This window comes from Eptatretus burgeri, unplaced genomic scaffold (genome assembly GCF_056783735.1).
Source record: "Eptatretus burgeri isolate ZD-2024b unplaced genomic scaffold, Ebu_testis_v1 Ebu_testis_scaffold_805, whole genome shotgun sequence".
NCBI lineage: Eukaryota > Metazoa > Chordata > Myxini > Myxiniformes > Myxinidae > Eptatretus > Eptatretus burgeri.
Genome location: NW_028222754.1, coordinates 1 through 13,472, shown reverse-complemented (window position 1 = coordinate 13,472; position 13,472 = coordinate 1). Strand labels below are relative to the sequence as shown.

The 13,472-nt window shown below is 39.6% G+C and overlaps 1 long non-coding RNA gene across 1 annotated transcript; it reads left to right on the top strand.

Annotated features, from left to right (window-relative positions):
- Positions 1 to 802: 802 nt before the first annotated feature.
- LOC147007067 (uncharacterized) lies at positions 803 to 7,382 on the top strand. Its single transcript, XR_015054416.1, has 3 exons — positions 803 to 1,263; positions 3,177 to 3,848; positions 7,157 to 7,382. It is a non-coding gene; the product is annotated as an uncharacterized LOC147007067 (long non-coding RNA).
- The last annotated feature ends 6,090 nt before the right edge of the window (positions 7,383 to 13,472 follow it).

Here is a 13,472-nt window from a genome sequence, read left to right as displayed (position 1 = left end):
TATTAGAATGCCATTAGGGTTATTTTTCCCCCAGAAAGGAATAAAAGCCTTTCAACAAAGTCGGTGTATGAGAGATAAAGGTTGGATATAATGATATGAGAAAATAAAAAACAAGCACAGTTTTACTTTTTGATACATTCACCAGTCGAGCAGCACAGCAGGTCAAGTTAACCAAAAAAAAAACAACCTATCCTAAAATCCATTTATAAAGAGATCCTGAAACAGAAATGGAGAGAGATAGAGACAGAGAAAGCAAAAAAGGAAGTTTGGGAGTGTTAGTTGGAAAAAGCCATTAACTAAAATTAGCTTTGGGCAGATGAAACAAGCAGCAGTGTGTTGAACAGTGAGATGTTGTGCTCATCCACCATCTTGGATTTTGCTGTTGATACACACTGCACCTCTGTTTCTATCTTTCTCATTCCCTCTGCCTCTGTGGGTACTTTTTCATTACAGGAGAGATTGAGAAATACTCTCGGTCTGCTCTGGACTTAAAATGACTCATTCTCAAATGGGGTTAATAAATAGTTGAATATAAGTTTACAGCTTCAGAAAAAAGAAATAAATAAAGAAAAAAAATCAACAACAACATGTTATGTGAGTGTACGTAAAGGTGCGTAATCCACAACTAAAACCAAACGACGAAAATTGGAGGGTTTTTGCAGAGAAGAGAAGATGCTTTTGGGTGGGAATGTAATGAGTATGAAGGTGGGCGAGGAAAGGAGGCAGAGACTGGAGGGGAGGTGGCTGAAGACATGTGGGAGTGGACAGAGGAAGGAAGCATACAAAGAGAGAGAGAGAGAGAGAAAGAGAGGCGATCAGAAGAACGTGGAGCAAGTGTAATACAGTGTATGAGAGAGAGAGAGAGAGAGAGAGAGAGAGAGAGAGAGAGAGAGAGAGAGAGAGAGAGAGAGAGAGAGAGAGAGAGAGAGAGAGAGAGAGAGAGAGAGAGAGAGAGAGAGAGAGAGAGAGAGAGAAAGAGAGGCGATCAGAAGAACGTGGAGCAAGTGTAATACAGTGTATGAGAGAGAGAGAGAGAGAGAGAGAGAGAGAGAGAGAGAGAGAGAGAGAGAGAGAGAGAGAGAGAGAGAGAGAGAGAGAGAGAGAGAGAGAGAGAGAGAGAGAGAGAGAGAGAGAGAGAGAGAGAGAGAGAGAGAGAGAGAGAGAGAGAGACACAGAGAGACACAGAGAGAGACACAGAGAGACACACAGAGAGACACACAGAGAGACACACAGAGAGACACGGACGTGTGGTCAAACTCCTCGGTAAGACGTTTTTATTTCATTACTTCAAAATAATTTACATCGGTGCCATGACTACCTTTGAGCTTCTGGACAGTTTTCTCTACTACATTGTATGTTATGATGTAATATTTCACAAAAAATGAACAGTGAACCATGATGTATGTGTTCCAATAAAAGGTGATAGAGATAGTAAAGAACGTTTTTAAAAGAGATTAGCCGATTTTTTTTCAGCATTTGAAAGATGTTTGTAAAAAAGTCTAAGAAAACCAGCCAATGATGTTTTACTGTTAAACTAATGTAATTTAAACCACTAAATCAATCGTTAAGTTATAAAGAATGACAAGTATAACCACAGGTGTGAAGAATGTCTTTCATCATCTCATTGGATGACCGATGGAGGACATGTATCGGGTCGACGAGTACACCTGGATTTGATTCATAGGGTTTAATATAATTATGAAGCTGTTGTTACTTTTTGTTGTTACTCACCTTCTGTTCCTCCTCATCATATTCCATTCTCACCCTTTGGCAAAGGCTCAATTTCTCTGGAAATTCAAGCATTCCTTTGCCAAGGGGCATCTTTTAAGTGGCAAAGGAAAAATGAATGTCCTTCAAGTTTTGCAAAATAATTCTTCTTTTCATGTGTATGTAACAAATGTAAACTGCATTTGACTAGGATTCAGTTCGAAATTTCATCTGCTAATGGTATCATTACCGAGGTACAACTGATGCAGTGCCACCACTGGTTATGGTAGAAAAGGAGTGGACCATTGTGTGCCGGAGTACCAGTGCACAATGGTCCACTCCTTTCAATAGATATGGGAGGATATGTAATATTCCTTCGTGAATTCTCTAGGATGGTAGAGATAGCACCATCTGAAGGAAGGCACACAAATTGGTTCAACCTGCTGCTTCCAAAACACCAGAGAAAGTTTATCGTCAGGTCGCGAATCAAATCCAGATGAGACAGGTTAACATTAACTTTGCTAACTTTGAGCTATGCTGTCAGTCTTGTCACTCAACTAAAGTACACATTTGCTTATTTTGCTTCCTTTCACGTCACTGACGTCCTCCATGGGTCATAAATTAATCAATGGAATGTATTGTACTCTTTTTTTATTCTTATTTTTAAACAGAGTGTAGATTGTTTTAAACAGAGTGCACAATGGTTACAGGGGAATGTTTTGCTGTTGCCTTTACAGCAGTCAGTCAGGGCAGAAATTTGTTCAGGGTGCCCACAGTGACTCCTGTGAGATATTTAATGTCCGTCAATGACCAGTACTGGTAGAGGAGTCCTCCGACTTAACGTCCATCCGATGGACGGTGCACACATTGATGAATCGCCCTGCATGTGAAATACCAGGGTGACAGTTTCTAGCCGAGTCGAGATTCAAACCCACACGAGACAGCTCAGAGTCGAGTGCGCATACCTCCAGGCCATCCTGTCAATCCAGAAGTTATATGTTGTAAACTAAAATAAATTCTCAGTTTTTGGAAGATTATGAAGGTTTGTAAGTCAGCGACGAATAAATTATATTTTGTAATGTTTATCGCAGCTAATAGGATGTGTCAAAAGTTCAACTGCTCTCGGTGGAGACAGGCAGACAAAATCAGAACATTCCAAATACAACCTAAACAGCCTAATCACTGAATTTTAAACAAATAAACAAAATATAAAAACAAATAAAATAAAAACAAATAAACATAAAATTTAAACAATAAACAAAAGCCTAAATAAACAAATACAACCAACCTAATCACTGAATTTTCCAATCTTTGCGTATTTTTGTACTTGTATTGCATTTACAGAGCAAAACAGATCCATCTTTAGAACTAAAACTCTTTCATAATTTGTGCTTGGAAGAGGAAACATGTTCTGTATTTGCAAATGCAAAACCATTGTTCCAGCATTCTCATGATATTGTTTTTTTCAGACTTGGTTGATTCACATCAACGACAATGATCCAGATGTGATGCGTAAGGACACAACAAGAGATGGAAGAATAATGCAAGCACGACGTTTTGAAAGAGACAGTCGGATGAGATTCCAGCAAAGAGTGGAATAAGGCCCAAAAGCACTCGGTTGGAATTTTGAAGATCATTTGAGAAGCACAGAAATCAGCAGAGTATCAACAAAGGCTGTGCTCGTGTAGAAGATTCATACAGTCGCAGAAGGCTATGATAAAAGGCCATATTTGCTGACTTCAATGACTGAGAAGTACTGATTTTAAATTTCTTATGACACAATTAGTGAGATAGAAGATTGAAAATTTTATATCCAGGTACTCACACATATAAGTAAAGAGAAGGCCTCAAAGTTGAACACTTGGACTGCGATTCAGCCATTATATTTATGGGAAAGCAAAATCGGTGTGTGCAATTATTATCAACGATGTTAATGAACACAACTGTTGGCGGACATGCAACAAATGAACCATCTGACGACTGTGAAAAATACGATCTGAAGCAAACATCGCCATGGTTTTCGGTATTTTTCTGTTTAGCTGGGGTGGTGTCCAACGCTGGGGCATTGGGGGCCCTGAGTAAGGCGGGTCACAGGACGGGCTTCGGGCCAGGCTGTTCTGCTTTTCAGCTCATCCTCGCAGGTCAGTGGTCAACTACAGTTTATTCATAACAGGCAAATAATGAATTCTTGCCAGCTCACTTCTGATATTTCAATGTCTAAAATCACGAAAAAAGAATCTAATATATAAACCTCAATTAGTGTTTATTTATTTATGTATATATGCTTCAAAAACTAAAAAAAACTACTGAACCAAATCCAACCAAATTTTGCATGTTGACTAAGGGTACCCCAAGTATGGTTTCTGTCAGGGTAGCATACCTGGGGGAGGGTGTTCAAGGTGGGGAACTCCCCAATTTTCTCTATGTAAATGTGTAATGCATATCATCACCCGGTGGTATCCAGTATTACAAATCTTCTTCTACAGTACTAGCAGGGGTACCCAGTGTTGCCCATGCTGATCTTATCCTGTTGGCATTTTGATGAAATCAAATTGTTTTTTTCTACATTTTGTGGGGGTCCAAAACACTTCCCTACATTCACTAAGAAATGGGGTCAGGGATCATTGAATATTACCTTTCACATTGCTACAAAGGTTTAGGCACTATAGAGCAATGGAAAAAAAAAATCCAAACAAATCAAACTTTTTTTTTTCTTCAACATTTCAAAAAAAAAAAATTCCTCTCGAACATTCCCTGGCACTCACTGATGAACTTTTGAAAGTTTGACGAAGATCCAATCTCTCTCATAGTATAGTTAAAGAAAGTTTAAACAACTTGATGATATGCATTACGGTGATGTGGAAATCTGAGTGAGAAGAATTAGAAATTTTCAAAATGTTTAATTTCACTAATTTTAAGTGGAGGTTCAAACCAAAACATCTGACACTGAGCTTCACAACAAAGCGGAAGTGATTTTTCCTCACACCATATATAAGCAGCAAGGTTGGTTGATGAAGGTAATGTTGGTTGACTTCCAAGCAGATGGAGGATGACCTCTGGCAAATTATAGAGTGAATCAAGCAGAATGTTTGTGAAGTACAACATGTTGTCGTGTCATTAAATCCGTCGGCAAAGCGATGGGTACTTTTTTGGCTCGTGTTGGATATAATCAGACGAGTATTATGACAACTTTGGCATAACCTCAAAATTGCCTGTGGTTTCATTTCATGGTTTTCGGTATTTTTCTGAACATGAAAAGAATGGCGAAAACTTCTTTTTCAAGTCTTCTCAAACAGTTTAGCCTCCACCAAAACCACATGATACTTCAATCTAAGAACAAATCTCTGTTCCATGAAAGAGCAAACAAGATTGAACTGTATTTAACTTATCACATAATAAAAAAAAACAATGTTAATATATATATATATATATATATATATATATATATATATATATATATATATATATATATATATATATATATATATATATATATATATATATATATATTGGGTGGTCGCTAGATTACCCTTATTCTCAGGTTTTCCATCTGTCTGTATGTCTGTCTGTTTGTTTGTATGTATGTAATAGACAGCTCTGGAGGCCAGAGGAGTCAACCGATTTTGATGAAACTTGACTGGTAGGTTCATACCAGGATCTAGTTGTATGCTTTTGAGCACCGTTGCTATGGACGCCACCGTTGCCTAGCAACGGGACTTTGAAATTTTTGAAAAAATCTGAAAAATATATTTTTCTCGAAAATCCAAAATCGGCTTCTGCAGTTTTATGCGCACTATAATCAACCTCTTTGTCAAAAAATTTCAGCCCGATCCGTCAAAAACTGTATAACTAGTATGCAATTATATAGCGACCACCCATGTCGCCTACTGGCTTGTGTGTGTGTGTGTGTATATATATATATATATATATATATATATATATATATATATATATATATATATATATATATATATATATATATATATATATATATATATATATATATATATATATATATATATATATGTATATATATATATATTTATCATAACTGTAGCTTAAAATATTTATCAGGTTATGAAATGAAGTGCTGTGTATTACATGCTTTGTTAATTCTCACAATGTTCACTTGTCAATGTACAGTATTACTCTTTTATGCATGTATTCATAATAATAATAATAATAATAATAATAATAAGTAATAAAAGCTTCTTTTTTAATATTAATACTGAAGGACCAATTTTGTGCTCCTCCGAGCGGTCGCGTCACGTTTTTCTCGGTACTGTGACCTGGACTGAAAGAAACTTCATAGCTGTAAGAGTGCATCGCACATAACGGCAATAGTCAACCTTCAACTCTGAAGCAGAATAAACACTTTTCGTTCATGGAACAGAATCCGTCTGTGACAGGGTTTCAGCTAGTAAGTAATAAAAGCTTCTTTTTTTTTTAAATGAAAAAGGATGTTGGGATGTTTCTCCAAAAAGTATGCAAACAAGGTAGGGATGGTAACAAGAAATAATCATATGGAACCATCACTATATCTTTCTTTGAATAATGGTTGTCCCTAGAAAAGACAATGATAATTTATTGTGACCAACCCCACATTGTTTGCATACTTTATGGAAGAACATTCTGACATCCTTTTTTCATTAAAAAAACAAATGATTTATTACTTGTTTCTTTACTTTTTTGGGGAAATATACAGTATATATGGATGTTCTACTACTCATTTACAGATATTGTAGTACAAGTACCAATAAAAAGATATATAAATAGTAATTAAAAAAATTATTATCAATTTCTTTTCATCATTTTTTTTTCTGCACCATCCCTATGTGGAGAATACTAAATATGCACTCTCTGATAACAATATGTTCCCTTACAATACAAGGAACTTTTGACGCAGGAGGAGGAAATGAGGCCAATCGAAGCCTGTACTATTATTACCAACCTCAGGTTGATTGTCCATGCTATATCCCTTAAAATGCTGAGCATCAAGCAAGGAAGCAGCACATACCATTTTTAAAGATTTTGGGCAGATGACCAGGATTTAGAACCACCAACCTCCCAGACTCAGAGTGGATTCTCGAACCACTACACCACCAAGCTAATCATCATAATAGCATGGTCACAATAATCTTATTAACATGATAAACTGTATTGGTATACGATACAATACAATACAATACAACACAGCATGTTATGACACGATATACTGTGATTTATCCAAGCATTCTGTGGAGAAAGCTTCATTATGTGATCAGATAGTGTTGCTCGTGAAGGTTGTTTTGCACTAAGCATAACTGGTCATACAACTGGATGAAACCTTTTAATTGTGATACTTGGATAAAAATGTCTTTGTTAATGCAACGAGAACGTAGAACATTGCAGTTCAACAACAACAACAACAACAACAACAAAAATCTACAGCTAATTTTGTGTTGTACAGGACTGATCGGTACGGACCTACTGGGTCTGTTAGCCACGGGTGCAGTGGTCATACCTATCCATATCCTCGATGTCAAATGGCAAACTGCAGACCCTAATTCACACTTATGCAACACTTTTGGAGTTGCGATGGTCTTCTTTGGGCAGTCGTCTCTGCTGCTCAGCTGTGTTTTGGCCCTCGAGCGTTTGTCAGGGGTCACAAAACCTCTGGCACATATAAAGGCCCCACGTCGTGCCTTCTGGGGTATACTTTCTTCCTGGGGTGTTGCCTTTTTGCCTCCATTGCACCCTTGGTTGGTATTGGTTCATACGAAGTGCAATGGCCAGGCTCTTGGTGTTTTTTGGCAACTGGGCCACTCTTTTCCCAGACATTGGATATCTACAACACTTCATTAATTATTGACACTGTTAACTCTTCTTGGACCTCGGTATCTGCCCAGCCTCTCAAAACTGATCGTTATAATTTAGACAGTACAGTTCTTCCTGAGACAGCAACCAATATGAGGTCAATACCTGAAGAATTGATTGAAACAAGGCCTACATTAGATTTTGCCGTTTTGGGAAATACAGTTAAACTGAGAAGTGAAATATTGATTCCTCATTCTGATGGCATGAACTTTCCACTTAAAACTAGGCTTCATGCATTAAAAAGACGCAGATATCTACAAAGGCCTGAAAGAACACCGACATCAGTCGTTTCAGGTGGTGATGTAGGGCACACCAATGAAAGCAGCAAAGGAATGTTAAAGCACACCAATTACACAGGAGGAAGAATGGGCCCTCGAGGCCCTGGATGGGGTGCACTCGTTTTTTCAGTGTTGGGCCTGTGCTCGCTTGGAGTTTCTCTCAGCTCCAACGTGGTGACGTCAGTTTGTTTAGCACGGCGTGGTGTTACATGGAGTGGGAACCGACGTCGATGCAACAGCGGACACGAGGTGGAGATGCTGGTGCAGCTGTTGGGCATCATGTTTGCAGCAACGGTGTGCTGGTGTCCACTGTTGGTGAGTTTACATCGCTCTGTCTACATACTTTATTTGTTGTTCCTCTTCTACGTTTTTCCACTTCATCTCATCCCAATGCCCCTTCCATAATTTTTTTCATTTGTTTAATTCACATGAGTTTACTTAAACTGTGGTCCTGGGTTTGCCTCCCAACAAAACTGGTCCAACTAAAACTTGCCTAGTGCATCGTCAACAGGAGGCATCATCATACGTTACATCATAGAGCACATTGTCCCATAAGACATAAACTTGTTTGTAACATGGTTAGTAAAGATATAATTGCATTTTGTTTTTAAACAAAGTTATTTGAATGTGCACCTTCTCCAAATTGAAACTTCCTGTAATGGGTTGAACTTATGAACAAAAATCCAAACAGACAAACTCACAGAAGCCTCTAAGGGGTGTGGTAACCGCCCCAGGAGGATATCAAGTTTGATATGCTCATTCTTGAAGTCTTGTAATCAAGTTACAACAGGTACTTTAAAAGCAGAATGTGGAGAATTTACCACTAACTGGAAAAGACTCGTGAACCATTCATACACCAATGTCATTTTAAGGATGATAAAACAAATTTTTGATAAAAAGAAGACATGATGTGGGAACTTATTGAAATGTTTCAGACAAGGAAGATGATTGCAGTAAATTTGTTGATAAAGGTCGAACAAAGGCCGATGTTTTCAAGATGAAAAAGGAATGGAAATAAGAAAGAGGCATTTCACAATGTGGACAGACCTGCCTGGACTCGGGGTACGAAGTGGGATGGGGTTATTGTAAATACAAGGGGACGAAGTGGGATGGGGTTATTGTATATACAAGGGGAAGAAGTGGGATGGGGTTATTGTATATACGAGGGGACAAAGTGGGATGGGGTTATTGTATATACAAGGCGATGAAGTGGGATGGGGTTATTCTAAATACAAGGGGATGAAGTGGGATGGGGTTATTGCATGTACAAGGGGACAAAGTAGGATGGAGTTATTGGATATACAAGATGGTGGAGTGGGATGGGGTTATTGGATATACAAAGGAACGAAGTAGGATGGGGTTATTGGATATACAAAGGGACAAAGTGGGATGGGGTTATTGGATATACAAAGGGACAAAGTGGGATGGGGTTATTGTATATACAAGGGGAAGAAGTGGGATGGGGTTATTGTATATACGAGGGGAAGAAGTGGGATGGGGTTATTGTATATACGAGGGGATGAAGTGGGATGGGGTAATTGTAAATACAAGGGGACAAAGTGGGATGGGGTTATTGTAAATACAAGGGGATGAAGTGGGATGGGGTTATTGTATATACGAGGGGATGAAGTGGGATGGGGTAATTGTAAATACAAGGGGACAAAGTGGGATGGGGTTATTGTAAATACAAGGGGATGAAGTGGGATGGGGTTATTGCATGTACAAGGGGACAAAGTAGGATGGAGTTATTGGATATACAAGATGGTGGAGTGGGATGGGGTTATTGGATATACAAAGGGACGAAGTGGGATGGGGTTATTGGATATACAAAGGGACGAAGTAGGATGGGGTTATTGCATATACAAGAGGACAAAGTGGGATGGGGTTATTGGATATAAAGACACCTATGAGGTCATTTGGAGGAATGTAAGAGTACTGGAGGGTGGACCACTAAGGAAGTTGAAACAGAAGCTGTTATTTGTACATTTTATTTTATTTTTCATATTAATTTAATATGTCTATTCCCTCTGAAGTCATACACTTGATCATGGTTTACTGTCTCCTGTAAACAAAAATCATGTGTAATATATTATCTCTTCTCCAACACACACACACACACACACACACACACACACACACACACACACACACACACACACACACACACACACACACACACACACACACACACACACACACACACACACACACCACTCCTTACTCCACAAAACGATTCTCAATACTTGTGTGTATAGGTATGGTGTTATAGGTATGGGAAGAGATGGAGTTCTTCATCCTTTTCTCCCTCCCTTCCTTTAGTCTGTTACCTCTAACCTCTCGCCTGCATTCTTTCACTGTCAGTGTTTGTATTATCTTGATGACATTCTTTCTCTGCTTTATGGGTTTGAGGTTAGACCTATGGATGTTGGGTTGTGGAAGTATTGTCTGCATAAAAGGGAAAATGACCTTTTCATTGTGAGTTTTTCTCCTCCTTCATTCCCAGTATTGACAAAATTAAAGCAAGGACATTATACAAGGTGTTTGTAACATCCTTGTGCAACTTTAATAACTTTGGATGGAGGCAACACATCTAATTCTTTTTCATGTGCAGCCTGTGACTGTTGGTTGCATCATTGGTTGAGAGCATATCTGTGTCACTGATGCAATGCACCTATGACCAGTACACTGGTACTCATTTAACTGACCTCAGAAGGATAACAGGCTGAGTCAACCCCTGTTGGTATTAATTCAGTGGCCAACAGGGCTCAAACTCAGGACCCTAAGGTCTTCAAGCCAGTTACCCTAACCACTAAGACAACACCAGGCTTTAGCTACATATGATGGAGGCAAACTGTAAATAGCATATTAAAGCATAATTCAGAAAGTTGTGTTAATGTTGTGTTCATGTTTTTTCATTTAATTTCAAATAATAACATTCTTTCAAATTAGTGACAATGACAAGCTTTTGCAGACACTCATTTCGTTCCTCTTTTTCCACACCGATGGACCGAACTTCCACATTCTCTTCAATCTCATTCTTCCTTCCAGGTTTTCAAGACTGCTGTTCACTCCCATCTCAGATTGTCTCCGATCCAAAACCATGATCTTTTCCACACCCATTAACCCACCCCTTCAACTCCCCACCCCATTCCACCCCAAGCCATCCTCCTTCCATGTTTTCAGTTTTTCCCTCCTTTTCCTTTAGTATCCATCTTGTCCACCCCATTCATCCTTGTCAGTGGTCACAAGATGCATCCTTGTCAGGGGTCCTGCCCACCACTCCTCCTCACACTCATTGCTTGTCCAAGTCTCCCTCTATCTTGTCCTTCAACTCTGCTGTTAGTCCCCCCCCCCTCCTCGCTACTGGTCCTTTTGTCCTGTTATGTCTTGATCCGTTCAGTGTAGTAGCTCTTCCATGAGCCTTGATCCAAAAAAGCAACAAATGCTTTAACTGATTGAAAATGGTGACAGTAGAAGAAAAGGTTAACTGCGTGTTATGGCTTGCAGAACAAAAGTCAATAACGGCAATCATAAGAACAAAATTAATTGCTCGTTACAGGAAAGATGCACTACATAGGAACTCCATGAACAATTGGATGTAAACGTTTTAAGAAACTGGGTATGCGAATGATGAACCACAACCTGATAGGCCTCAAATCAGGGAAGAGACTGTGGCAGTTGTCAAGGAAGCATTTTAAAGGAGTCCACAGAAGTTGTTGCAACGTGCATCTGGTGAACTAAACATCCCGTAATCAATTCCACAAACCTGCTTATACGAGCTGGAGGTGGTTCAAATGTTAAGGGAAGAGAGAGGACTATCATGCGAGGATAAATTTTTGTCAAGAGTTGAAATTTAAAAACCCCCAATTCCCCGGGGTTTCTTGTCGAGTTGACATTTTTGAAGAGGAAACATTCCACCGCAGTGGCAAAGTTAACCACTACAATTACCACATTTGGGAAACAAAAAGCCTCAGCTTCTTGCAAATTGAAAGTAAGTCACCAAAAACAAATACCTGTCTGGTGCACTCGCAGGAAGTCACACATTGTCTGTCTGGTGCACTACCTGGAAGTGATGCATTGTCTGTCTGGTCCACTCCCAGGAAGTGACACATTGTCTGTCTGGTACACTCCCAGGGAGTCACGTATTGTCTGTCTGGTGCACTCCCAGGAAGTCACACAATGTCTGTCTGGTGCACTCCCAGGAAGTCACACATTGTCTGTCTGGTGCACTACCTGGAAGTGATGCATTGTCTGTCTGGTCCACTCCCAGGAAGTGATACATTGTCTGTCTGGTACACTCCCAGGGAGTCACGTATTGTCTGTCTGGTGCACTCCCAGGAAGTGATGCATTGTCTGTCTGCTGCACTCCCAGGAAGTCACATATTGTCTGTCTGGTGCACTCCCAGGAAGTGGCGCATTGTCTGTCTGCTGCACTCCCAGGAAGTGACGCATTGTCTGTCTGCTGCACTCCCAGGAAGTCACACATTGTCTGCCTGGTACACTCCCAGGGAGTCACATATTGTCTGTCTGGTGCACTCCCAGGAAGTGACACATTGTCTGTCTGCTGCACTTCTAGTCAATGGTGAATGTTCTTCAACATTGTTGCAGAATTTCATTGGCCCTGATCGACTATGAGTGGGGCAACTTAAGTAAATATAGCATAACAATTGTGCTTTTTGTGAGGAAAGCACCAAATTTGGCACACTAGTAGCCTATCATATTATGAACAGATTTGGATATTGGGCCATCTCAAAATTTTTGATGGCAGTGGAAAATGGCTGCCACAGCCATCAGCGGCTGAATTTAAGATGGCCCAACATCCAAATCTGTTCATAATATGATCGGCAACTCATGTGCCAAATTTGGTGCTTTCCTCACAAAATGCACAATTGTTTTGCTAAGTTGCCCCACTATATGATTAAATCTTTAAGATAGCTCCACATTGCAGCAAGATGGTGCTCCTTGCCACTATGCTTCAAATGTGTGACGTTTCTCGAATGACGCCTTCCCAGCCAAGTAGATCGGTCAATGTGGACCTATTGCTTGGCCAATTAGTTCGCCTGACCTGTCCCTATTGGACTACATTTTACGTGGCTATTTAAAACAGTTGTTTACTCATCAAAACGACATTCTTTGGATGAACTTTGGGCTCGGGTCACAAATGCCATTCATTAAATAACTCAGCAGCAACTGGGGAATGGTTTGAAAGAGTTGAAAAAACAGATTAAACGATGCACTGCACCACTACAAAAGATGGAGGTTAGTTATGTTGAAGTCTAGAAATCTGAACTGTATTCTTTAAAAATGTTATGAATTGTGCTGTCATGTACCGGTTACAGTTTTGCATATATCTTGTTCACATCCAAAGTTATTTTAACGTTAAAGCTGCACAAGGACTTTGTAAGTACCCTGTAGTGTGTTATGATAAAATGATACACGATGAAGACAAGATAATCCTATTTTATCATAACATCATGAAATACAGTGCATCAGTGTCAGATGAGTGTCTACTTCCCTTCCACACCCTCAGGTAATCCTCCTGTGGATCGTGTTGTCTCAGCCTCCCCTTCACTGTCAACGCTTGTTGCTCACAATTCGCTTGGCTACGTGGAATCAGATACTGGACCCTTG